At 42.9% G+C, this 26,980-nt stretch overlaps 1 protein-coding gene across 1 annotated transcript in view; it reads right to left on the bottom strand.

Moving 5' to 3' along the window:
- Window positions 1-26,980, bottom strand: part of HS3ST4 (heparan sulfate-glucosamine 3-sulfotransferase 4) — a 472,757-nt gene that overhangs the window by 234,628 nt on the left and 211,149 nt on the right. The window lies entirely within an intron of this gene.

Here is a 26,980-nt window from a genome sequence, read left to right as displayed (position 1 = left end):
CCTGTTTGTAGCAGCCTGAACTGACTAAAATAGCCACCATCTCAGCTGTGGTTTTCATCCTGCTCTAGTCCACTACTAGCTCATCAGTCTCCTGTCACTGGTCCCTTGACCACCCTAGTCTCTGCCCATGCTCTACAAATTCATCAGAATGATCTTTCTAAAACACAACTCGATCATGTCACTGCCCATGATTGAAGCTCTCAATCATTCCCTACTGCCCTCATATACCATGTCCAAACCTAAATTATCTGATCCTTGTCTAACAGCCAAGCTTAATATCTGGCCACTGCCCAACTATTCTTTCTCCCAGTCATATTTGAACCCATATCACCCTGTTCCCTCAGGTCCTGCTGACTTTCTTTGTATACAATGTCCCCACTGCCCAGCACACACACACACACACACACACACACACACACACACACACACACACACGTGCCCTGCCTCCTTCAATTCCAATCTCCAAATTCCTCCTCTAATCCCACTTCCTTGCCATCACTGATTATCTTCTCTGTCTCCCATCTAGAGTCCAGGAGATTCATTTGCTCCTTCCTACAGCCCTACTGTCCAGTACCTGGCAGGCAGTAGGTACTCAACAGATGCTCACTGAATAGATGTATGACTATGAAACACAATGAAAGCCACACCAGAGGAAAACAAGATGATATGGGAGAAGCATTTCTACAACTCTGCTCCTGTTAAAAAAAAAAAAGAGGCCCATCCATGACAGGACATCACAAATGTTACAAAGAACCCAAAGACCCCCAGGAACATGTCCTCCTAGGAACTCCCATTCTGCTTTTTTTAAATTACTTTATTTTAATTGGAGGGTAATTACTTTACAACATTGTGATGGCTTTTGCCATACACCAGCACGAATCGTCCATAGGTCCACACGTGTCCCCCCCCCCCATCCTAAACCCCCCTCGCCAACCCCATCCCTCCAGGCCGTCACAGAGCACCGGCCCGGGGTGCCCTGCTCCATGCATCCAACTCACACTGGTCAAGTCGCTTTTTGTTCAACTGGTCTCCCCCATATTGATATTTATTGACTAGTGACTTCTTTGTTTAGAGCTGGAACAACTTCATTTGCATATTTTACTGTTTTATTTCAGCCTAAATCAGGGCTCAAGTAAGAAATGACTCCTATGAAACTAGGAGTCCCCTCTCCATTAGGACATTCTCGAGGCTGGTGCCTCGAGAGCTCAGGGTTGCCCTGAGTTCATCTGAGAGGCCCCAAGAAAAAGCTGTAAAAGTTTCCTAGCACCCTTTCACAGGTGCTTGGTAGTTGTTTAATGAGCAGATTGTTAATAAGCTAATGGGAGAACATACAAATTGACTTAGCTGCTGTGACGCTTGACTTAAGTACAGTAATTGGAAAGTATTTTGCCAAAAAAAGTCTCGAGGCATCAACCCAAGAATGTCCATCCTTGCCAGTATATTCCCTACAGAGAACCTGATGACATCTCAAGGAAAGCATCCAGAATGGTAAAGAAACTGTGACCTAGGTAGAGAAAGGAATGAACTGTGGTTATTTAGGGCAGAAAAATAAATATTTGAGATGTTGCTATTCCCTTCAAAAGGGCTACATGGAATGGAATTTGGGCTCACCTGACAGGCTTCAGAAGGTAGAACAAGAACTCATGCAGGTGAAAACTGCCCTAGTTTACAGCCTGGAAGAAATGCCTTGCCATTCAAACAAATCCCTAGTGGCTACTCTGGTGAGTGATGGCGAGATACTCCCTGGATATCACTGAATTTGCTCAGAGATGGGATGTCTCCACCTCAGGAATTTTATGAGGGGCACAGAGGATGTCTACCACTTTTGCCTACCAAATATTCATCACCCCATTTGTTAAGTGTACCCACAATTTTCATTTAGGGAATTACCCTTTCATTCTCAGTGGCCAGGGCTCCAGGAGTAGGTATGGGATAATTCAAAAGACAACATCATCATGGCCACAGTGATTGGCCAATGAATTTGCATGTTACCCAAGGCTGACCAATGAGATCCCTCCCTGGGACTTTGTCTGGAGGGTTTGCTAACTGGGAAGGATGTCAGCCTGAACCTGAGAATGTCCATCTTTGCCACTACATTCCCTACAAAGCAGAAACAGTGAGCTTTGAAAAAGTTGAATACGAACAAATATTTCCCCTACTTTAAAATCACCAATGGCTTCTCCTTACACTTAAAACTTGAACTCCTTCTCATGGCCACAATCCCTGAACCACCTGCCTCTCTCACTTGTGCTCACGTGACTTTTCCCTTTGGTCACTAAGTCCCAGCCATAATAGCATCCTTTTACCTCTTCAAACACAGCATGGTCATCTCTGCCTCAAAGTCTTTGCCAGTGCTGTTCCTTCTGCCTACAACACTCTTCCCTGCATCAGAACATAGTGGGCTCCCTCTCACTGCACATGAGCCTTCTTACAGGTCACCAGCTCAGAGAGATGCTCTGTGATCATTCTCTGCACTCTCATTCTCTGTCTCTGTATCCAGCTTTATGGCCTCCATTATACCATTCACTGCAATTATACACACATTTTCATTTGTCGACCATAAGTCCCCTGCATACAAACTTTTAAGTTGGGAACTTTCAAAGACGTGAACGTAAGTTTGCATGTCCAATACGTTCAGTTAGTTCTATTTGAGGAGGCATCATTAATTTTTGAGGCCCAGGACTCAAAGGTAGAATAGAACACAAAGGTTGCAGAAGCTATTCAGAATGCAAACTAGTGTGGCCATGTCATCTGTAATGAGAAAAAAAGAGCTACTATCCAGACATCATTGGATCATTTTTTTTTCAAGAGGGTAGATAGAATTGAATCCAGCAAGGAACCAGAACCTGTGCCATCAACATCAGGCGAGAGTGAAATCGCAGCTTGCCCTCCGTCTCCTATTGCTGACGATCTTTCCGCTCCACCATCTCCCACCTCCTCTCCCTCCTCCAGTCAGCAACTCTTCCTGCTTGTTCACTCGATGTCAGCCCCTGCATGTCAGTTGTATTGCACCATTACACTTTTCAAGGTGCTGCACTGTAAGATTTAAAATGTTTTCTTCATTATTTTGTGTGTTTGTTTTTCATGTATTACTTGTGTGAAAAGTATTATAAACCTATTACAGGACAGTACTACATGGCTGATTGTGTTAGTTGGGTACCTAGGCTAACTTTGTTGAATTTACGAACAAACTGGGCTTACGGACATGCTCTCAGAATGGGACTTGTGTGTATGTACGGAACTTACTGTATTTATTTATATCTTTCCCCCTATGGAGATAAAGTCCATGAGATCAAAGACTTTACCGTCTCATTCACTGCTGTACCCCCAACACCTAAAACATGCCTACTGCAAATGAACCACTAGTATTTGATGAATGAAAGAATGAATGGATTTAGTCCAACTGAGAATAAGGACAACATTTTTTAAAATAATAAAAAAGGAAAGTAACTTTGGAAAATAGACAAGATTCCTAACCATATCTTTGAACACATGGATCAAAGCAAGGTTATCTTTATCTGCACTTGTCAGTTAAGCAAGCAAGTAAATTGTTTTTTTAGCTTAAGCTGGCCTAAACTGGGTTTCTGTCACTTGCCACCAAAGAACTCTGACTTACATCCAGGGGGTACATATAGCTAGTGGTGGAAGCTGATCATCCAATCACTCTCTTCTGTTTCAACTCATATATTCCCAAAACAGATTCGGACAAGTTTTGAGCATGATAGTTTAGACCTGTTTCATCTGTCACCTGCTGATAATTTAACATGGCCTGGATCCATGCCTTCTACCTGGATGTAAGATGAGACACGGAGGGGCTTACACTGAGAAAGGAGAAAAGAAGTGTGGTGGGGCCAGACATTTATTAGATGTGGCAGAATCAGACCCTGTATTCTTTGCACGTCTGGGGCCAATCTCACTCCTATAAGGGCCATTGGCCCCCAGATCCTGCCTCCCCTTAAAAGAGAAACCCCATCTCAGAAACCCCAGTTTAGATCCAAAAGAGAAGCAGTTAATGAGCTCTAGTACCACACTGTATGTCAGCATTAGCACCCACTTCCTAACAGTCAGCCTGACACTTGTTTCTTGGTTTGAGTTTCTGAATGTTCATGGCTGGTTCCCTAAGCCTGAGTTTCTGCCTTGGAAGTCTTCTTAGTGATGATAATAATAGTAAACACTTGCCTTTAGTTTACTACACTCTGTTCTGAGTACTTTTCTTGTTCTTAGTTCTTTTAACCTTCCCAACAATCCAATAAGATAGGTATTGTTAGCAGTCCCGTTTCTCGGGAGCAGGGAAAGTTTTAATGACTTCCCCATCATCACACAGCCAGTAGGTGGTGGGGTCAGGATATGAAGCCAGGCAGTCTGGCTCCAGAGCCTATGCTATTAATATTCACACTGCAATAATTTAGTTAGATTGTAAACACCTGTGGCAGGTTAGATTCCAAAAGGATGACACTTTTCTGACATTGTCACTCTGACATCCCTCTCACAGCAGAGTGGGGCATGTGTTTCCTCCCCTTGAACCTAGAGTATGTGATACCATGTGACTTTGAGGCTTGATAATAAAAAACACCATGCATTTCTGCCTTGCTCTCATGGGACACTTAGTCTTAATCCCTAGTACCATGTTGGCTTTGGGAGCCTAAACTGCCCACATGGAGATACCACAGGGAGCTATCACTTGTAGTGTTCTGCCTGACATCCCAGCTCTGGGCCCAGGTGTATCAGCATCATCTCTAGACGTGTAAGTGGAGATGCCTCCAGATGGTTCCTGCTGTGAGTCACTGAGTTATTCCCATCCCTGAGTCTTCTGAAATGAGGACCCAGACATCAAGAAGCAGAGACAAGCCCACCAAATTCCTGACTCATAGGACATGTGAGCCTAATAAAATAGTCACTGGATGTCCCTAGGTTTTGTCATGATTTGTCACATAGCAATAGTATTCAGGACATCATCTGCAACCGAAACCTTGTATATACTGTCCCTAGAGCACCACCTCTGAACAGTATCTGGCTCAGTCCCTAATATCCAATGACAGGTTCATCATATTCTGCTATCCTGATATGTCACCCCATCATTCCTTGTTGGACTTCCGGAGTGCCAACAGCCACTCTCAATTACCTCTCTTGTCTCTAGCCAGATCTTCATGACACCAAGTGTTACCAGCTAGACTGAACTTACTCCTACTTCCTGACCCCTCCGAGCTTGTCCAGACATCTGTTTTCTGTCTCATTCCTCTCATTCAGGCCCATCCAGGTTCATGTGACTCAGTCATGGTTTAGAAATGAAAATAATCCAGTTTCTCCATCCGAGAGATGTAAAAATAGAGGCCCAGCAAAATAATGGGGACTGATCAAGATGGCAAAGCAGGAAGATGGGGAGCTCACCGCCTCGCATGAACAGATCAGATAAAATCTACAATGTGGAACAATTCTCACTGAAAACGAACTGTAAACTAGCAGAACGACTCCTCTATAACCAAGGCTACAAGAAAAAATCCACACGGAATTCAGTAAGAAGGGAAGAGAAGCGATCAGGTCAGGGGAGGGCACTCCAAGGAAAAGGGAAATGATTGGGTACCTCCCTCCTGGGTCTAGTTGCGGGGAGATGGGGGCTCTGGGCTGGTTGGAGGACCACTGGGGCTAACAGGAAGGCTGTGGGAAGCCTGGACTCTACCATGAGAAGCGTGTGCACTCATCTGCCCCAAGCAGAGCCGAGAAGGCAAACTGAAACCTCACAACTGGTTGGCTCATTTCCCACAACTGCCTGGACCCATGCCCCAGCCAGAACCAAGGAAAACCTTCAGCCCCACAACTGTGCAACTCTGGATCTGGGATGACCAACCAGGAAAGAGACTCGACTACGGGACACAGAGGTGACCTGGTCCCGGGGCAGAGCCTGGCCGGGACACGGACTTACTCACACAGCACATCAGAAGCAGCCCAGTTCTCTGAGGGCAGCTGCTCCTCCATAGCTCACGCCCTGATACACATGGGGGGGCAAGGTGGGCCCCACCTGCCCTGCAGTGTGGCTCCACAACACCGTAGGAGAGGCAGAAGCTGTGGGGGCTGATTGGCTGTGAGGGGCAAAGAAAATTCGGACTCGGGGCTACATCTGAGCAGAGCAAGGGATGCAACGGAGTCAGCTCAGATCTCTGCGGTGACGCAAGCTGAGAGCTGGCATAGCTCTGCACCCCCAGCTTCCTTTGATGCTCCCTCTCTCTGGAACAAGGATCCCAGTGCTGGGAGAGGAGAAAATACACACTTAAGGGGAACAGAGTCACCTTGGGGGCAACCCTCAGATCTTGTGCTCCAGCAACTTGGGATAAGACCCCACCCTGATAAGGTGGTAACAGCCACTGAGCAGACGGGAGACCCGGTCTCACACCCAACTCCAGTACTAGCCTCTCCATCTCCAGCCTCACCCCACCGGAAGTGAGAGCAGCCAGCAAACCCTGGGGAAAGACATGACTTGTGTCCACATCAAATCCAGCTTTCCCACCGAAAGCATTGGGAATACAGTATGTGTGGGGACGCTTTCACACAAGAACACCCCCTCAAGACTGTACTAGGTAACTCTTTCACCTAAATTCACATGTGCTCAGTTGTGTCTGACTCTTTGTGACCCCATGGACTGTGGCCCGCCAGGCTCCTCTGTGAATGAAATTTTCCAGGCAAGAATACTGGAGCAGGTAGCCACTTCCTACATACAGGCAGAGTTAAGCAAAATGAAAAGGTAGAGGAATTGGTCTCAATTAAAAGGGCAAGAGAAAATTCCTGGAAAAATAAATAATGAAACAGAAATAAATAATTTATCAAATAAAGAATTCAAAACATTCATAATAAGAATGTTACCTGAATGAGGGAAAAGAATAGATGAATAAAGTGAATTTTTTAACAAGGAACTAGAAAATATAAAAATGCCCCAAAAATGAAGAATTCAATAACCAAGATAAAAATAAAACACCAGAAGGACTGAATAGCAGACTAAGTAATACAGAAGAACACAAAAGTGATCTGGAAGATAGAATAATGGAAATCACCCAATCGGAATAGCAAAAAGAAAAACAAATTTTAAAAAATGAGAACAGTTTAAGAGATCTCTGGAATAATAACAAGCATGCCAACATTCACATTACAGGAGTCCCAGAAGGAGAAGAGAAGGGGATCAAAATGATTTGAGGAAATTAGGGCTGAAAAATTCCCAAACCTGAAGAAGGAAACAGATATTCAGGTACAGGAAGGACACAGAGTCACAAAAAGATGAAACCAAACAGACCCACATAAGACACATCATAATTAAAACAGCAGAAGACAGGAAATTCTAAAGACAGTAAGAGAAAAACAAAGAGTTTTTCTCTCTCCTCCTTCATATGCAAGGGAATCCCCTGAAATGCTATCCGCTGATATTTCTGTAGAAACTTTATAGTCCAGAAAGGAGTAGCATGATATATTTAAAGTGCTGAAAGGATAAAACCTGTAACTTAGGATACCTGGTCCAACAATAATATAGTTTAGAGTTGAAGAAGAGATAAAGAACTTCCTAGACAAGCAAAAACTAAAATAATTCAGCAATATTAAATCTATCCTAAAATAACTGTTAAAGGGTTTTTTCTAAGTGGAAAAGGAGCAAAAATCCATAGGAAAGGAAAAATCCCACTAGGAAGGACAAATATGTAATAATCAACCATTTAAATAAGGCAATAGGAAGACTAAAATAAAAAAATTATAATAGCAATTATAAATGCAATAAACAGTTAAGGGATAACATGAAGATATAAAAAATAACATTAAAAAATTTGAAGGAGTAAAGATGTAGAGATTTTAGAATGTGTTTGAACTTAAACTGCTGTCAGTTTAAAATAAGATGATATAGGTCAAGATACATGAACTCCAATGGTAACCACAAATCAATAAACTACAGCAGACAAAGAAAAGAAAAACAGACAAGCATACTACAAAAGAAAATAATCAAAATGCAAGGGAAGAAATGAAAAGAAGAAATGAACAGAGAAGAACTACAAAAATAACAGGAAAACAAGTAATAAAATGAGAGTAAGTACATACTTATCAATAACTATTTTAAATATCAATGGACTAAATGCTACAATCAAAAGACATAGAGTGGCAGATTGTATAAAATAATCCTAAAATCCATAACCACAAAAGACCCTGAATTGACAAAGCAATTTTAAGAAAAAAGAGCAAAGCTAGAGATATCATTCTCGCAGACTTCAGACTATATTACAAAGCTAAAGTAATCAAAATAGATAGTACTGACACAAAAACAGACATATAGACCAATGGAACAGAACAGAAAGATGATAAATAAACCCATACACTTATGGTCAATTAATCTATGGCAAAAGAAGCAAGGATATATAATGGAAAAAAAATCTCTTCAAAAATGGTACCTGGAAAACTGGACAGCTACATGTAAAACATAATGAGATTAGAACATTTCTTCACAGCATATACAAAAACAAACTCAAAATGGATTTAAGACCTAAATATAAAACCTGAAACTATAAAACTCCTCTAAGAGAACATAGGTAGAACATTCTTTGACACAAATCATAGCAAAACTTTTTGGATTTGTTCTCCTAAAGCAAAAGAAATAAAAACAAAATGTGGAACCTAGTTTAAAAGATTTTGCACAGCAAAAGAAATCATCAACAAAAGAAAAAGACAACCTATAGAATAGAAGAAAATATTTGCAAACGATATGACCGACAAGAGGTTAATATCCAAAATATGTAAACAGATCATACAACTCAATATTAAAAAAACAAACAACCCAATCAAAAAAATGGGCAGAAGATCTGAATAAACATTTTTCCAAAGAAGACATACAGGCAGATAATAGGTACATGAAAAGATGTTCAACACCACCAATTATTAGCGAAATGTAAATCAAAATAAGATACCACCTCACACCTGCCAGAATGGCTATCATTGAAAAGAATACAAATAACAAATGTTGGCAAGGACGTCAAAAATGAAAACCTCATACATTGTTCATGGGAATGTAAATGGGTGCAGCAACTAGGGAAAAAATTATGGAAATTGCTCAAAAGAATATAAATGGAACTACTAATATGATCCAGAAATTCCTCTCCTGAGTTTATATACGGAAAAAACAGAACCACTAATTAAAAAAGATACATGTACTCTAGTGGCCAAAGCAGCACTACTTACAGGAGCCAAGACATGGCAACAACCTAAATGTCCATCAACAGACAGATGAATAAAGAAGATGTTGTTATATATACAGTGGAATATTATTCAGCCATAATAAAGAATGAAATTCTGCCATTTGCAGCAGGGTGGATAAACCTACAGGACATTAATGAAATAAGTCAGACATAGAAAGATAAACACTATATATCATTTATTTGTGGAATCTAAAAAAAAAATAAAACACATCAATCCATATAGCAAAACAGAAATGAACTGACACAGAAAACAAGCTACTGGTTACCAGTGAGGAGAGGAAAGTGCGAGAGGTAAGACAGGTGTGGGATTAAGAGATACAAACTACTATGTATAAAAGAGATGGACAACAGGATATATTAAATATTATACAGCACAGGGAATTATAGCCATTATTTTGTAATAACTTTTAATGGAGGATTATCTTTAAAATGTTGAATTACTATGTTGTGCACCTGAAACTAATATGATATTGTAAATCAACTATATCTCAATAAAATAAACACTCCCGGGACTTCCCTGGTGGTCCAGTGGCTAAGACTCCACTGTTCCAATGCAGAGGGTCTGGGATGGATCCCTGGTCAGGGAACTAGATCCTACATGCAGCAACTAAGATCCAGTACAGCCAAGTAAATAAATAAAAACATTTTAAAAATAAAACACTCCTATATGATATAAAGGAAAGTTCTTAAGAGATATGATCCTAAGAGTTCTCACCACAAGGAGAATTTGTTTTCTTTATTGTATCCATATGAGATGATGGATGTTAATTAAACCTATTGTGATAAACATCTCACAATATATGTAAATCAAACCACCACGCTATGTACCTTCAACTTACACATTGATGTATGCCAATTATTTCTCAATAAAAATGAAATGCAAATGCCCTTAAAAGAATAGTAGCAATTGACATTTATGAAATCCCTAATGTACATTACTGAATTTAACCCTCATAATTTAACTTATGTAATTAATAACATTGTTGATTCCATTACACAGAGGGCTCAGAGACAGTAAGTCATTTTCAGTCACGCAGTTGTGTTAAGCTGCCTTGGTGTCCCCTGAGAGGTTAAATCTTGGAAGGTAGAAAACAAGATAAATCATGGATTCCAAGATGGAAAAACCACTGAGCTTTTCTCCAGGCAGAGAAAGAATCCACTTGATATTCCAATAAGTCTGGTCCAGATTGCCTCTACTTTAGAAATACACCTTTTATCCTAAATATATCTAGTAAAAAAATGGTCCTTCCTCCTGAGTGGCTATGCTGGGTGTGGCCAATACAGAGGATTTATGTTGGCCAGAACCCTCCAGTTTTTTTCTTTCTGTGTCACATTCCAGGGCCCTTATAGTATGATATCCACCTTTGATGAGTGTACAATGGCTTCTCATGTTCTTCTAGAATGGCTTTTGAAAGAACACACTTTTAGCATCAAGCAAAGATATATAAACACAGGTCCCACTGGTCAGCAATAATATTAGTCATGTGACCTGGGGCAAGCGGTGAACTAGGTAAGTTTCCATGCTATCATCAGCAGAGAAGGATAATAAGAGCCATGTCATGGGGCTGCTGTGAATGCTAAGTGAGATAATGTAGACAGCCTAGCACACAATACCCTTCACCCCAAAAATGACCATCACAGTTGTTATTATACACGGAAATGGAATGGGTCACTATCAAACAGAAACAAGCAGACTCTTAACTATATTCTAGAACAACCACCAAATGATCTCAAACTACAGTATTAATAATCCCTAAAATCCCATAAGCATTTCCTAGGTAGCTCAGTGATAAAAATCCCCCTGCAATGCAGGAGACACAGGTTCAACCCTGGATCAGGAAGACTCCCTGGAGAAGGAAATGGCAACCCAGCCCACTATTCTTGTCTAGGTAATCCCACTGACAGGAGCCTGGCGGGTTATAGCCCACCGAGTCACAAAGAGTCAAACACAACTGAGCAACTAAACAACAGCAAAAAAAAATCCCACAAAGAAGCAAGCAGGCCAACTCCCAGATTCCCAAGTGTTTACCACACAATTCCAGCCCCTTGTTGCTAAGAAACACTTTAAGAAACACATCGTTCCCTGCCATCTCAAGACACTGATTACTACATTTCAGTCTTCTCTGGTCAGTCTAGTGATTGGAAGACCCAGAGTCTGACCTAGGGGCTGGAGGTGGGAGCCCTGACCTTCTTAATTTCTGGTCTAAAATAAAAAAGGAAAATTTAGGCAAATGATATCAGAGTTCCACCCTTCTGGCAGACAGGAAAGTCCATAAAAGCCAGTGAGAAAAGATTCAATTGTAATCCGACTAATGCATCTCCAGAAGGGTTGCTGTCCGCTGCAGAGCACTCCCCATTAAAGAAATCGATTTAGCATTCGACTTCTCCTGTGGCACATATTGAAGTGGGATCTGACAAGGATGGAAAACAGATTTGTGTTAAATACTGCCAATAAAGCCGGTAGCTCAAGGTTAGAGCAGTCAACAGAAATCCACTGCTATGGATACCCAGAGACCCTCATCTATCAGCCAGATAAGCCATGTGTCTGGTTCAGGAAAGGGGACAGTTAACAAAATCGGGTTGGGGGGGCATAGTAGCCTAAGATGCTGGTTTTGCATTAGGTCCTTAAAGCCTGAGCTTCCAGGTCTCCAAGGATCTTGCTGGTTGGTTTTTCTTGGTTGCAGAGGAAAGCTCTTATTTCCGCTTGCATAGCATCCATTCAACTCCTTTACTATCAATAGCATCCACTTTATCTCAGGGAACAGCCCCTTTTCTACTTCTAAGTCTGTGATATTTGGGTGGGATTTAGCCCCCCTCTAGCTCTAAGGGTAGGCAGGCATGTTAACTCACCTTGTCCAATCAGAGCTAAACAACATCTTTACCCCCAGTGAATGTTTCCAGGATGCATGCTTGACCCACAAAGATCAGTCAGGGCCAGAGTGACTCAGTCTTGAAATTTATTGTTTAAAAAAAGTTCAAATAAGTCTTCTTTCCACTAAAGTGGGTGGGAAGATAGGAGGAAAACCTAAAGCTTGTGGAAAATCATCTTATTATCTTAAAAGAACAGAATCAGCCCAGAGAAAGACAGAGATAAAGAGATGGAGAGACATAATCCAAAATCTGATTAGGTCACTGGAGCTCTGAGAATCAAGCTGTGTGTGTGAGTGAGTCGCTCAGTCGTGTCTGACTCTTTGGGACCCCATAGACTGTAGCCCGCCGGGCTCCTCTGTCCATGGAATTCTCCAAATGAGAATACTGGAGTGGGCCGTCATTCCCTTTTCCAGGGGATCTTCCCAGACCAGGGATCGAACCCATGTCTCCTGCATTGCAGGCAGATTCTTTACTGTCTGAGCCACCAGGGAAGCCCCTGAAGACCATTCCCTGGATTTTCCAAGTCCAATATCTGTATGTTGAATTTTTCTTGGTTTTAAGCCAATTAGATTTAAGTTTTCATCACTGCAAGTAAGAAAGACCTCATGACTCCAAGGTCACTGCATGTCCAAGATAAGGCAGATTTGCTTGGACAGCATCAGCTCCCTGGGGAGCCCAGTTGAAGGCCACACTCAGCAATCAGTCACATCCTCAAATCAGATTCAATTTTTCAATATATTAAGAACATATAGGCACACTGTGGAAGACTGAACATGATTCCTGGGAAAGCAGGGGTGTGTGTGTGTGTGTGTGTGCATGTGTGCATGTGTGCACGTGTGTGTGTGTGTGCACGTGTGTGTGTGTGTGTGTTCTCAGCTATGTCCAACTCTTTGTGACCCCATAGCCTGTAGCCTGCCAGGCTTCTCTGTCCATGGGATGTTCTAGGCAAGAATACTGGAGTGTGTTGCCACTTCCTTCTCCTGGGGATCTTCCTGACAGAGGGATCAAACCCACATCTCTGGCATCTCCTGCATTGGCTAGTGAGTTCTTTACCACTGAGCCACCTGGGAAGCTGGGAAAGCAGATACGATGTCCCAAACCAAGAGAGCAGATGCTGGTGACCCTCACATACCCTCTCAAACTCCCCACCACTTCCATGCAGTCCATTCAGACTTCCAGCAGTCAGAGCCTCCATCTTCCCGTGAAAGATGTCCCAGGCTTCAGAATTCTGCTTTGCCCATGCCCATGACAAATCGGAAGTGCCTGGGAATTGAGCAGCCCTTCCTTCACCATTCACTCACTCTGGTAAGGCTGATTCAGGGGCATTTTCATTATGCGAACCATTTTTAAAGTCTTTATAGACTTCATTACAGTATTGCTTCTGCTTTATGTTTTGGTTTTTTGGTTGTGTGGCATGTGGGATCTTAGTTCCCCAACTAAGGATCAAACCCATACCCCTTGCATTGGAAGGAGAAGTCTTAGCCACTGGACTGCCAGGGAAGTCCCGATTTGGAGGCATTTTTAAACCGCATATACAGGATTGAGTTTCAGGCCCCCGTTAGCAGGTTTATTAACGCACCCCAATCAGTTGCCTCCTCTTCCTCATTACCTCCCAACCCACTTAGTGGTGGCCCCACAACTCCTAAATCACCTCCATGAGCTCCATCACTGTCTCAGAGCAGAAATGTCATCAAATCTCCCATCAGTCACCTCTGTTATTGCCCTAATGGAGATTCTACCCCCAAAAGCCTTTTTCTCTTGAGCTGCCCAATCTTTTACAAACTCTCTTTTGTGAGCGCTAGAAACTTATCTCCCGCCTCAACCTGCATATCCCATGATGCAAAACAAAATCCTGGAAGCTCTCACACCCTTCCCAGCCACCCCCAAAATGTATCAATATATTCATGCAGAAAACAAAAAAAAATTTCTTCTAGAAGGGAATGCTGTGGCCACCCAAACAGGATGCATAAATACCAGTGCAGAGGTGGCAGCAAGCACTTGGCTGCTGCCAAAGCAGAAGTCAAAAGTTTAGGAGCCTAGCTTGCTGCTTCCCCAGGGTCTGGTCTGCCCCCCCCGCCCCCACCTCACCTCTCACCTCTCTCCACCATCAGCATTTTATGTGGATCCAGACATACTGAATCAACAACTTGTGATTTCCCTAAAATAGGCCTTGCTGTCTCTTTCCTTCTGTCTTGTTAAATGCTGTTCCATCTGCCTGAAATATCATGTCTTCTCAGAGGTTCCTAAGAACCTGATCGCTAGTCACTCCACTCAGACTCAACTGTTCTAGGACCTTCTCACCCTAAAGAGACAAATCTTGGAATGAACAAATCTTCGTCAGAAAACTGAGCTTCCTTCAGAGCAGATGATCAAGATGGGTCTGATGATAACTTGGCCACGTGTTAGAGACAGGACTGCAGATTTGAATAACGAAGTGTATGTTCTGGGCAAACAGAGCGATTATTTCAGAAGTTTTCCAAGTGTATCCTTGTTAAGGGATACATAAATATAGCAACCGACTATTAAAACATACAGCAGAAAACACACTCCTCAAATTTCCTCCATTCCTTCTGATAACTTTAAACAAGGAAAGTCTAATGATCATTAATCGTATGTCTTTAACACCTAATATTTACTAATCTCTCATTTTTAAAAGGCACAGCATTAGTAATATTGTTTTCCTCTCGTATTATGTTTATAATTCCCTTCTACTTCAGGTGAGTGATACCTTCGGTTTCTTTTCTATTTATATGAATGATGTAAAATCTTCATTTAAATGCAGAGTCAAAATAATTAGAGATATTAAGTAAATGTTCCCAGGTGACGCTAGTGGTAAAGAACGCGCCTGCCAATGCAGGAGGAGTAGGAGACTCAGGGGTGATCGTTGGATCCAGAAGATCCCCTGGAGGAGGGCATGGCAACCCACTCCAGTATTCTTGCCTGGAGAATCCCAAGAACAGAGGGGCCTGGCGGGCTACAGTCCATTGGATCGCAAAGAGTCAGAGACAGCTGAAACAAATTAGCACACTGCATGCACACAAGTAAATGTTAGATATGTGCACAGGTAAATGCACAGATATTTACACATATATGGTTAATACATCTCTATATTACATATATAACAGAATATTATACATATAATCTCCTATATTAACTGCAGGTCATGCTTGGATACGAAAAAAATCTGTGAAGTTGGCACCCAAATAAGTCAAGTTTAAGGAAAAAACCTAGAAGGAGCTGGAGCAGCTGGCTTTAAGATGCCCTCCTTCCATGATACCGTGAAGGGTTTAGTGGGAACAACCCAAGGGCAGGTGTACTTTCAAATTCTCCAAAAAAGCATCAATTTGTAAAATGGGCTGAAGCTTGTCTTCTGAGCTTCATAAAGGGCTTCAGAAACCAGCTAATTTGAAAAGTCCAATTCTCCCTCCTCCTAGAGTGTCTAAGCAGAATTTTCATATTCCTGGATTATTTCAGAGTTGAAAAGCTACTGTTTTAGCTACATGTGGCTCCTCTGAAGTTCAAGACCAAGGAAGTTCCCATCCAGCCAAATCCCAGCTGTGAGGCAGGACAAAGGCTCCACTGTCTTTGATAAACAAATGAAGCCAAACATTAAAAGGTGCTCTCTGATCCTCACTTAAAGAGGCAGCGCCAAAGCAAGCCAGCCAGACCTTCCTAAGCAGCTTCTGATGTCCAGGTTGAAAAGTAATGAGTGGTTAAGCTTGTCATTTTTACTTGGAAATGTGGTTTAGAGATACGCAAGATGGGGCTTTTCTCTTCCTCGTCTTTCTGATCACTCCTTCTCCCTCAACCAAACTCGTTCAAATACATTTATCAAGCAGGCTTTTCTGAGCCCTGCACTGTTCTAAACACCAGGGATAAACAAGGGGCTACAAAATACCTGTGCTCCAGAGGGCCTAGAAAGGCAAGACAGACAGCAAACACATAGGAACATCAACAAATGAAAAGATGATTTCAGAGGAGGTAAGGCTATTTAAAATAGAAAATTTTGCTGTTTAGTTGTTCAGTCATGTCCAACTCTTTTGCCAGCCCACGGTCAGTAGCCCCCTAGGCTCTTTGGCCAGGCAAGAATACTGGAGAGGGTTGCCATTTCCTTCTCCAGGGGATTTTTCAGACCCAGAGATCAAACCTGAGTCTCCTGCGCTGGCGGGCAGATTCTTAACCACTTGAGCCACCAGAAGTGAAGTGAAGTGTTAGTCGTTCAGTCCTGTCTGACTCTTTGCGATCCCAAGGACTGTAGCCTGCCAGGCTCCTCTGCCCATGGGATTCTCCAAGCAAGAATACTGGAGTGGGTAGCCCTTCCCTTCTCCAGGGGATCTTCCCAACCCAAGAATTGAACCTGAGTCTCTGGCATTGCTGGCGGATTCTTTACCATCTGAGCCACCAGGGAAGCCCCAAAGAGAAGTCATCAAAATACGTCCTAGCGGGTGTATGTGTGTGTGTACATGGTGGGTGATTAGCTTGGTGATCGATGATAATCTCTATAATATTTCATTCTGAAACCTGAATAATGAAAGGACCCACCCGTAAAAGATATGAGGGAAGAGCACTCCTGGTAAAGAGAAATAAAGGTACAACAACCTTGCATTGAGAGACTTTCAATTTTTTCTTTCAACTTCCTCAAGTATTGACCCTCCTTCATTCCCTCCACTTGTTTTCACGTGACCTAAATATGGCTCTCAATAGTTTTGATTCTCAGTTCCATCACTAACCAAGCATGTAACTAATCTCTCTTTTCCCATCCATAAGAATTAATCTCAGTTTTCCCATTCATAAAATGGTAACAATAACACTGAAAGGATTGCTGTGAAAATATGACGGTGGATCTAAAATGCTCAGTTGAGGGACTTCCCTGGTAGTCCAGTGGTTAAGAATCCACCTTACAAAGCAGGGGATGGGGTTTTGATTCCTGGTTGGGGAACTAAGATCCAACATGCCATGGGGAAACTAGGGCCACACACCTCAATGAAGATCCTGTGTGCCACAACTAAGAGTTGATGCATGCTGCTGTTGTTCAGTCAATAAGTCGTGTCCGACTCTTTGTGACCCCATGAACTGCAGCACACCAATTTCCCCTGCCCTTCACCATCACCCGGAGTTCATTCAAACTCATGTCCATTGAGTTGGTGATGCCATCCAACCCTCTCATCCTCTGTCGCCCCCTTCTCTTCAAGCCCTCAGTCTTTCCCAGCATCAGGGTCTTCTCAAATGAGTCAGCCCTTGGCATGTAAATAGCCGATAAAAAATAAAATAAATTATATCAATATTTAAAAAATTAAATAAAATGCTCAGTTGACTTCCTGGGTAAACACTCGACAACGGTTACTCATCACTCTAGTTTCCTTCCATTGCTTTCCTTGAACAAGCTTCAGAACACACTAAGGTTCACACAAACTAAAGGACTACTTTTTTGCAAATGCTGACCTGAATTTGGATTCTGAGTCTCTTCTTATTTGAATGAATTTGGAACTGAGGATTGTGTAATAGAAGCTGATGTAAATTTTATTTGAACTTTTTTGGTTCCTGGTATTTCCTGTTACCCTTTCAATATCTAGAACATTCTATGCTCACTGTCTTTTCCTGTAGGGTTTTTTTTTTTTTCCCATAGCAGGGATCCAAGGAGAGAGTCAGTTTGGCCTTTGAGGTTCAAAACATTCCTTTGAAACTCAAGGCAAGGACTACAGTCTTGAGAAAAAAAGGCTTTCTGAGTTTCAAGAGCCTATGTCCTTCGAGTTTCAAAAAACCAAAATCCCATGCTAAACAACAGACATAGAAGAATATGCTCATTGATCTGTGAGAATGAGGTTTTCTTCTGCCACAAAAAAATCCCACAGGCTGGGAGCCAAGGAGAAACATAAGGGTTAGAATATGGTCAGGGTACCTACAGAAGCCAAGTCCACTGGAAAATAAGAGGAATAAAGTTGAGATATGAGGGAATAGCAGAAACTCTTTTCTCCCAAGTGGAGGCCAGGAAAGTGAAAATGAAACCATGTAGGACCCCATGGGGCTCCTGAACATAGAAGCCTTTCTGTGTCCCCTTCCCTGAATTTCAAAAGGCAGGTTCAAACAGTCATCTAATCCAGGGAAGGGAACAACTGCAGAGACAAGAAAGCAGTCAAGAAACAACAGTGCAGCCCTGGGGCAGTTATTCAGTGCCCTTGGGGTAGGTAGCCTTGTTCAAACTACCGCACAACTGCACTCATCTCACACCTAGCAAAGTAATGCTCACAATTCTCCAAGCTAGCCTTCAACAGTTCATGAACTGAGGATTTCCAGATGTTCAAGCTAGATTTAGAAAAGGCAGAGGAACAAGAGATCAAATTGCCAACATCCGCTGGATCATAGAAAAAGCAAGAGAATTCCAGAAGAACATCTACTTCTGCTTCACTGACTATGCTAAAGTCTTTGACTGTGTGGATCACAACAAACTGTAGAAAATTCTGAATGACATGGGTATACCTGACCACCTTACCTGCCTCCTGAGAAATCTGTATGCCAGTCAAGAAGCAAATTAGAACTAGACATGGAACAACAGACTGGTTTCAAATTGGGAAAGGAGTATGTCAAGGTTGTATATATCACCTTACTTATTTAACTTATATGCAGAGAACATCATGTGAAATCCCGGACTAGATGAAGCACAAGCTGGAATCAAGATTGCCAGAAGAAATATCAATAACCTCAGATTTGTAGATGGACTGCCCTTATGGCAGAAAGCGAAGAACCAAAGATCCTCTTAATGAAAGTGAAAGAGGAGAGTGAAAAAGGTAGCTTAAAGCTCAACAATCAGAAAACTAAGATCATGGCATCTGGTCCCATCACTTCATGGCAAATAGATGGGGAAACAATGGAAACAGTGACAGATTTTATTTTCTTGGGCTCCCAAATCACTGCAGATGGTGACTGCAGCCATGAAATTAAAAGACACTTGCTCCTTGGAAGAAAAGCTATGACCAACCTAGACAGCATATAAAAAAACAGAGACATTACTTTGCTGACAAAGGTCTGTCTAGTCAAAGCTATGGTTTTTCCAGTAGTCATGTTTGGATGTGAGAGTTGGACTATAAAGAAAGCTGAGCACCAAAGAATTGATGCTTTTGAACTGTGGTGTTGGAGAAGACTCTTGAGAGTCCCTCAGACAGCAAGAAGATCAAGCCAGTCAATTCTAAAAGAAATAAACCCTGCATATTCATTGGAAGGACTGATGCTAAAGCTGAAGCTCCAATACTTTGGCCACCTGATGGGAAGAACTGACTCACTGGAAAAAACCCTGATGCTGGGAAAGATTGAAGGCAGGAGGAGAAGGTGACGACAGAGGATGAGATGGTTGGATGGCATCACCGACTCGATGAACATGAGTTTGGGCAAGCTCTGGGAGTTGGTGATGGACAGGGAGCCTGGCATGCTGCAGTCCGTGGGGCCGCAAAGAGTTGGACACAACTGAGACAGAACTGACTTGGGGCAGGGTCCCGATTTCCCCTCTTGGGATATACATAACAGTATCTTTGAGCTCTTCTGAAAAACTAAAACTCCCAACAAATGGAAAGTGTTAATTTGATAAAGCACTCTTCATTCCAGAGAGGTCAAAGTTCACCCATCCTCGCTAGATAATCTTTGGATTGAAGCAATGTGGGCCCTGCACGCACCTTGATGCTTATCAGCATCCAGCCCTGGCTATAAGACTTCTCACAGCTTCCCCTGGGTTGAGACACACAGTTCTGAGGGCATTAGCCTGCTGTGACCCACTTGGCCTGACCAAGCAATAAAACTACTCTTTTTAGAAAAAGTGAAAGTGTTAGTCACTCATTCACATCTGACTCTTTTTGACTCCATGGACTGTAGCACACCAGGCTCCTCTGTCCATGGAATTCTCCAGGCAAGAATACTGGAGTGGGTAGCCATTCACTTCTCCAGGGCATCTTCTCAAGTCAGGGATCAAACCCACGTCTTCTGCATTGCAGGCAGATTCTTTACCATCTGAGCTACAAGGGAAGCCCCCACCCGAAACTCTTGTCTCTGAGATTTATTTCAGTGTCAGCTTACAGAGGCTGGATTCAGCATCAAACAGGATTCAAGCATTCTCCAACCACCCTCCTGAAGGTCAACACTGGCCTGGTGTCATGGATAAGGGCAAGAAGCTAGGGTTTCTGGATCTGGAGGCTCTGTGGGGATAAAAGCCGAAGCCCGTGCCTGCCTTCCACCATCCAAGTGAGCATTAGGCATCGCCATGTTAAAGACTCTTCTCCTGGACATCTGGTAAGGATAGCAGCTAGCATCCTGAATAAAAAGAAACCTGCCTATACCCCAAGACTTGGCTTAGCACCATCTGAATCACCTCATGTGGACAAATCCCCTTTACAATGGCTCAGAGTGGTTGTAAGCCCTCAAAATGGGGGCCATCAAAATCAAGATGAATCAGCCTTGGCACTGATACTTCAGTGGAAATGAAAGGACCCCTGGAGAGTTTCCCCTGGAGCTAGAAGGACACTAAAACACGTCTTCATTATACAGTTGCAATCAAAAGAGATTTGCTGGAAAGACAGCCCACCATCAATAAACTAATGGTCTAGAGAAAAAGCAGCCGAAAACTGCCTGATGTGAAGTTGGCATAGCTCTCTGCCTTTCCCTCTTCATTCACCTGTTCTCCTAGAACTGAAATGAAATTTCAGGGACATAAGCTTCTGCAACCTAGAGTTAGATGGTTTCCCAAACTCATTTCTTTCAGTATCTGGACTCCACGCTTCAGAAATTTTTCATGGGATGCTAACAACTAACTGGGAGAAGCATATGGCAACCCACTCCTGTATTCTTGCTGGGAGAATCCCATGGACAGAGCAGCCTGGTGGGCTACAGTCCATGGAGTTGCAAAGAGTTGGACATGACTGAGGCAACTTAGCTCATAGCACAAAATAGCTAACTTGACAAAAAAGGGAGGGAGGAAAGTTTCTCAAAGGTGTATTCAGTTAAGGGACAGGCCTGAGTCCTGGGCTGCCATCTGAGCCCCGAAGCAGATGAAACACAAGCCACTACGATGACTGGGTTTACAAGGACTCTATGTACATTCACATCAATGACAGCGAGGGACGGAAAGTGACTGCCTCTGTTTCCCCAAGGAGACTTGGGTTTGAGAAACCAAAACAACCTGAAGATACTAAAAACAAAACATTAATACAGGAGTAGGGGAGTGGGAGTAAGTTGGGCGTAAGATAGGCTCAAAGATGGCTTGTACATCACAGGGAATATAGCCAATATTTTGTCATAACTGTACATGAAAAGTAACCTTTTTAAATGTTTTAAATAAATAAAAATAAAATGGTATAAAATAGAAATGTCTGACCAACTAAAAATAAAAAGTAAAAATAAAATTCCACCAATGGGAAAAATAAATAAAAGCAAATCATTATGAAGAAAAAGGTTAACGGGCTGACTCTGCTCAAAGAGTAGAACTTTCCATTAAGACCGCTCCTAAAAACCACTGTTAGAGAGACCAGATTCAGACTCTGAATCTGAGTAAGTTTTCTTATATATGTTCAATAAAATACAGCACAGTCAACGTGACTTGTACTCAACATGAACAAGCCCTCTGGGTCACTGGGTTTGCTGAGGTCTGAGAATTCAGTTGTTCTAGAGCTCCAAGGTTCTAGAGCTCCAGGAAGCATGTACTGTTCCTGTCCAGATGTTGGCACCCCAGTCCCACGCCCCAGGCCAGCCCCACCCAGCTAAAAGGAGCTTGGCAGAATGAAGGCAGCCCAACAACTGCACTTCTAACAATGTATCCTAAGGCCATAACCATGCATCTGTGTGGAGGTTTAACTACAAGGATGCTCATCCCAGAATCAATTAAAATAATGAATGATAATTAGTGAAAACTGTAAATAACTTAAATACATGACAACGAGGTAGGGATTAACTACATTACGAGTTATCTCTGGGATATTACACTGTCCTTAAATGTTCTGTTTTGAAGAATATTTATAAGGTGCAGAACTGCTTAGGGTATAACCTTCTTAAAATTATATTATTGTGAGTATCTACAAGGTTTGCAAATATTCACATGTATAAAGAAGTTCACCAGAATAAAAGAGCAACTCTCTTAATGGTGGTATCATGGATGTATCTAAGCTTATTATGTGTGAGGGTTCAGGCTGCAACGTTTGAGGGCATGGTCCCCAAGACCGGTATCTCACTTCTCATACCAACTACAAATGTGTGGGGTTGCTGGGCTTCAGTTTTCCCCAGGTCATGCACACTTTAAATTTTATTTGCAAGAAACCGATTGTATTTTCATTATAGTATCTAGTTCTTTTGTTTATTTGTGATTTCAAAAGGGGAGAGAAAATACTCAGATACACAGTGGCTAACTAACAATGTTTCTTTTATTCCTTGTTCTCGAGCTAATTACTCTAAAATGGTTTGGCAACGTCAATTACTGTATGTAATTGTTACTATTCCTTTAAATAAATTGAGTTACTCATGAAATTTAAAAAAACAAACAAGCAAAAAACAACCAAAGAAAACAAAAACAAACAAACCGATCACCAGCCTAACGGTCTGGCAATTGACTAGGAAAACCTCACACTTACTGAAAGCTGGAATGCCCATGGTTACAGATGATACAGGGAAAGGATACAAACTAAGATCAGCCAATCAGAAGAGAGGCCAAGGGCAGAGTCCAGGAAAAGTGCCAAAAGGGAACCTTCCATTGCTTTCTCTCCACAGAGTAAGGATGCATTACTCTGGGGGCATCCATGTGCAACAACCCTCATCACACACTGCCAACCAAGAACATTCCCTTAGCCTCAATGCCCAGTTTTTTGGTGGTTCCATTATGCAAGCATGACTAATGGCCCACGCCACTCATCTGTCTCCCATCTCCACTGGGTATGACCCAAAGCCCCCATCCCACATCACACTGTTGGTCTTTCTGGCATGCCTCATGCTCATGTGTGATGATCCCTCACCCTAAATCATATTGTGATACCATCCTGTGTGACCCAAGAGCCCAAGCAAACACATTCCTTTATATCAACTTTGTCAACAAAGGTCTGTCTAGTCAAGGCAATGGTTTTTCCAGTAGTCATGTATGGATGTGAGAGTTGGACTATAAAGAAAGCTGAGTGCCAAAGAATTGATGCTTTTGAACTGTGGTGTTGGAGAAGACTCTTGAGAGTCCGTTGGACTGCAAGGAGATCCAACCAGTCAATCCTAAAGAAGATCAGTCCTGGGTGTTCATTGGTAGGACTGATGTTGAAGCTGAGACTCCAGTACTTTGGCCACCTGATGCGGAGACCTGACTCATTTGAAAAGACCCTGATGCTGGGAAAGATTGAGGGCAGGAGGAGAAGGGGACGACAGAGGATGAGATGGTTGGATGGCATCACCGACTTAATGGACATGGGTTTGGGTGGACTCCGGGAGTTGGTGATGGACAGGGAGGCCTGGCGTGCTGCAGTTCATGGGGTCTCAAAGAGTCAGACACAATTGAGCAACTGAACTGAACTGAGGAGTCAAAAATAATTAAGACTAGACTTCCTAGGCAAGGTCAAATTCTTCACTATGCACTATGAGAAATAATAAAGCTATTTAAGCAATAATATTAAGAAGTATTCCTGCATTAGGTAACTGGTGTATTTGAAATCTGATCCTGGACACCCAGAGATGCCAAAGAGCTAGTTTGAGCCCATCCTTACCACCTGGACACTCTCTAAATGGGTCTCACTTTTCTTTGGTTACACTTTTAAATCTTCAATGGGGCTCTGACCCTTTGCCATTTTGTTGTTGCCATTTTTATTCTGTTACAATCTCAATAATGCCAAAGGTATTAAATAGCCATCACTGCTCTCCTATATTGATTCCTGACAGTGTTCCAAGATGGAAATACATTTTTAGCATAAGAAATTAAATATTTACACCTAAAAATCTGTTCCGTATGTGCTAGTTTAGCCCTATTTTGCAGATAAGAAAACTGGAGAATGAACAGGTGAAGTTCTGCATCCAAAAATCTCACTGCTAAGAGACAGAGATTAGATTCAAACTCAAATCTGTCTCATTCCAAGTGCCCCTGACTTTGCTGTTGCACTCACAGTCCCTGCCCTGGGGATCACCATTCTCTGGTTCACGGTCCCCTTCTCTGGCTAGTCCTTCATCAACCCAGGATGACCACCTAGGAAGCCAGGCGGCCAACCACCTGAGGCCAAAGATGAAGCTTCTACCAGGCACAAGTCCTCTGAAAAGAGCCCCATGCCCATAACAAAGCCCAGGAGACTTCTATCTGGGTGCTGAGTACCAAGAAGGATCTCCTCCTCCACTTCACCCAAAAAACCACTTCACCTGGACTCAGATCACCCCCCAGAGTTCCATTCCCTCTTGGGTGTCTATCCATTCATCCATCTATTCTTTGCTCTCAGTCTCTGACACCTAAAGACTAAGAAAACAAAACAAAACTAATTTGTCGAAGGACAATGTCATCATAATTGTACATGTCTAATAAACACTGAACAAATCTCAAATACATTCTCATAATGTTCCATATCCTGAGGGACTTCTTTTTCAGTTTACTTTTTTTTAACTTTGACTCTCTAAAGAGTCAAGTTTCGGTTAAGTGCCTTACTCCAAAATGTGTATTAATTTGTACTGACAGATGAAAGGATATGAAAACACACAAAAAGAAGTGGAAAGTCTTGGTCATGAAGTGAAAAGTGAAAGTTGTTCAGTCGTGTCCGACTCTTTGCGACCCCATGGAATATACAGCCCATGGAATTCTCCAGGCCAGAATACCGGAGTAGGTAGCCTTTTTCTTCTCCAGGGCATCTTCCCAACCCAGGTATCGAACTCAGGTCTCCCGCATCGCAGGCAGACTCTTTACCATCTGAGCCACCTGGGAAGCCCCAGGAAGTGAAAGGCTTTAGACAAATTTGGCTGCCAGGGGCTTTCGTGAAATGAACTGGTCCTCACCCCTGTCCCCTGACTTGGGCACCTCTGCATTTCCTGCTTGTTTTCAATCATTGCCCCAAAGGCGTTTTCCAGTCGCTGCTTTGCGCCTGCTCTAGAAGCCAGCTGGTTCTTCTCACTTACCTTCTTGATGGGCAAGCCATCTGTTCCGAAATTGGAGCCGAAGGAGATGAACTGCCCTCATTCCAAAGGACTTCAGGCAGAACTACAGGAGACCACCCATCAAATACAGACACCGCCTCCTCCCTCAAAACCACCAAGCTAGCCCAAAGTCTATAAAAATCCATTCTTGCAATCCTAACTCAAATCATGCTCTTTGTTTAAGAGACATCCAAGCAGAGTAAACCTCCGTATCGGGACGTCTCTATTCATTCCACATGCCGGTTCCTATTTTCACTCTATTATTTCATCTATTAATTTAGCAACCCAAGTGCTCTGTGAGTTATTTAGCAATTACTGGGGGATGCAGAGGAAGGGGAGGAGGTTGACAAACACCCATTAGCTCCGGGCCCACTAATGGCCCCATAATGCTGCCTCGCACTTAGCCAGATGAAAGCAGCTATACATTGTAAGGAATTTGAAAGGGTGTCACCAACCTTAATTAATTCTCACCACTCTGGGAGGAAAGGATTTACTCCCATTTGGGACTCAGGGAACAGTGCCCAGAGATGGTTGCATGTCAAAAGAAATAAATCTTAAATCAAGTGTACCTTCCAGTCTACTGAAGTGGGTTTCCAGTCCATTCGTGTCTGAAGTCCTTAGCTCATTAAACAAATATTTACCGAGTGTTAGCCACGTGCGGGGGCCGTGGGGGGGGCGGGCGGCAGGTACTAGGCTGTAGGGGTGGAAAGGCAGCCAAGAAGACATGATCCCTGACCACACGAAACTGAGTCTCAAGAAGCAAATATATTTCATTAACTGGTTAATTACCCAAGCATCCCTCTGAACTTGACTGAAGGCAGGAGGAGAAGGGGATGCAGAGGATGAGATGGTTGGGTGGCATCACTGACTCGATGGACATGAGTTTGAGCAAGCTCCAGGAGTTGGTGATGGTCAGGGAAGCCTGGTGTGCTGCAGTCCCTGGGGTGGCAAAGAGTCAGACACAACTGAGCGACTGAACTGGACTGAACTGATCCCTCTGAGCTATACACAGAAAAGTCACCTGACGCTAAGAGAGGAGCCGGGTGTAAACCAGAGTCTCAGGGAAGACAGACCTGGGTTTGAGTAATCATAGGGCTTCCCAGGCGGCATTAGTAGTAAAGAATCTGCCTGCTGATGCAGGAGATGCAAGGGACACGGGTTCGATCCCTTGGTCAAGAAGATCCCCTGGAGGAGGAAATGACAACCTGCTCCACTATTCTTACCTGGAAAACTCCATGGACAAAGGAGCCTAGTGGGTTACAGTCCATGGGGCTGCAGACAGTCAGACATGACCAGGCTAGCAAAAAGGACCCACTAGCAGCCACATGACTTTAGACTGCTTTTCAACCTTTTTTAGACTCAGTTTCCACATCTACCAAGTAATGTTCACATCAAATTTCTGTTCAAAGGATTAAGTCAGTCAGTGCGTGGTGCCTGCCCCAAAGTAAGTGCTGAATCAAAGTGAGGGGGTATAGTTATGATTATTATTCTCCAACAACCACCAAAAGCGAGGATTCACTGCTCATTCAAAGACACACCAGTTAACCTGGAAGAAGTTTCTGAAATCTTTGAGAACTAATTGGACCTCTTGTGGTTCAGTTGCTAAGTCATGTCCAACTCTTTTCCGATCCTATGAACTGTAGCCCTCCAGGCTCCTCTGTCCATGGGATTTCCCAGGCAAGAATACTGGAGTGGGTTGCCATTTCCTCCTACAGGGGATCTTGCTCACCCAGGGATCGAACCAGCATCTCCTGCATTGCAGGAGGATTCTTTACCAATGAGCC

This window comes from Cervus elaphus, chromosome 10 (assembly GCF_910594005.1).
Source record: "Cervus elaphus chromosome 10, mCerEla1.1, whole genome shotgun sequence".
In the NCBI taxonomy this organism is placed as follows: domain Eukaryota; kingdom Metazoa; phylum Chordata; class Mammalia; order Artiodactyla; family Cervidae; genus Cervus; species Cervus elaphus.
Note: the sequence above shows the minus strand (reverse complement) of the source record. Positions and strands in the feature narration are given on the sequence as shown.